The sequence below is a fragment of the Phaethon lepturus genome, unplaced genomic scaffold (assembly GCF_000687285.1).
Source record: "Phaethon lepturus isolate BGI_N335 unplaced genomic scaffold, ASM68728v1 scaffold22546, whole genome shotgun sequence".
Lineage (NCBI taxonomy): Eukaryota > Metazoa > Chordata > Aves > Phaethontiformes > Phaethontidae > Phaethon > Phaethon lepturus.
The window spans coordinates 41126-42907 of NW_010548584.1; positions in this window are offsets into that span (position 1 = coordinate 41126).

Here is a 1782-nt window from a genome sequence, read left to right on the forward strand (position 1 = left end):
GGGACCAGGTCCCCTGTGGGGGCGGCGGGGCCCAGACCCCCGGAGCCTGGCGGCAAGGGCGAGGCGAGCCGGGGCCGTCCGCAGCGCCAATGCGGGAAGAAGGGGATGCTCTTCAGGTCCTGTAGGAAATGCAGCGAGATTTGGTGTTTGTTCCACGCTGGGTTATAATCCAGATCTCTGGAGGCAGCAGAGAGACTGGAAACTGATGTTAATGATCTGGAAAAACATCAAAGCCAGTGAATTCCTGAAAATGAAACCAAGTTGCTTTTCTGTAGTGGATACTGCAGATCTTGGCAGGGGGGAGTTGTAATTTGTCTGGGTAGCTTTGTTGGAAGTGTTTATTTCACACGCTGCTCTTACGGCAAGCAAGTTTGCTTCCAGGTTCCTCCTTCCTTTCTGGAGCTCAGTGGATTGATTCGGCGTGGCTGTGAGCTTTGCTGCGGAAGGCCAGCGCGTGGCCGCGGAGGCTGGCTGGAGCGCTGCCGCAGTGACCGCTGCGGGGCCAGGCTGGCTGGCTTGGGTGCTGGCAGCTTTGTTTTCCCACGGCGCAGCGACTGACTCCAGAATGCCTTGTTGCCTGTACACCACCCCCCCCCCCTCTTTTTTTTTTTTTAAATGACAAAAGAAGCCTCTTTCAGAGGTCTTTCTCTAGAAAGAAATGGAAGAAAAATTAAAGATTTTGTTACATTTCAGTGCCCATATGTCAACTTTTTCGTGTTGCAAAATGTCAGGTTATCTATGCCACAACTGCCACTTACTTCTCTTCAATGTACATTTTCTTTTAAAAGATACTGTATCTTTTATCTGTATGTAATGAGGACAGACGTTTTAATCAGAGGTTAGTCATTTATTTTTACAAACTATTGTTTTGCTTCATCATTTTTGCAGATAATTAAATGGTTCACTTGGCACAGTGTGTCTGCTTTATTAAAACAGGTAATTTTGAAAAAAAGGAAGATGCTATTTTTTGGATCACTGCACAAGAATTGCTTTTATCTTCATTTTCTAGCATAGTTTCTCATGGCATTGCAATACCCTCCTATGTTCAAGTGGCTTAGTACGCTCTGCTCTCTAAAGGGGGAGGCCCTGTGCTACATTTTACTATCAATTGAGATTCCCACGTGTATGTTCTTTGCACTTCTTAAGAATAGAAGCGGAACTAAATTTATTTTTTGTGACACTGAATTTTAATCAGGATGGTCCAAAAAACAGACAAGTTGTGACACGAGCTTTATTCTGCACTGAAACCTCTTTACTGAGGCTGAGATTAAAGTCAGCCTGTTCTTTGCCCTATTGCAATTTCCAGTCTTTGGACTAAGAAACCTGGATAATCTTCAAAATATAAAAGGCTCTATTAATATCCAGCGGTCCAGGGAGACTGAATTCTCATCTAAACTGCTGCAGCTGTGTATTTCAGAACGGAAATGTTACTTAATACGGTATTTAATGAGACTCAGAAAAGTGTATTTCTTACTAAATTAGCTCATCCGTGGCGTACAGGTTCTTTGGGTGCTTGCTGCGTCAGTGTACTGCCCCGTGTTGTCAGTGCTGTGCTCAGGCAGGCTTGGCCCAGACAGCGGAAGATGAAGCCACAAGTTCTGCCGCCTGTATAATTTTTCAGACGTGATTTTCTGATTCACCTGCTGTCGTCCGAAGTGGCGTTCTTTATCTTCATCATTTCACTTTTGCGTACTTGTACAAGAGCGTGACAGCTCTGGCTGCGGCGCTGCTCTTTCTCTTGCGTTCTCTCGGCTGTCCCACGCAGCTGCAGGCTGGCGTGGG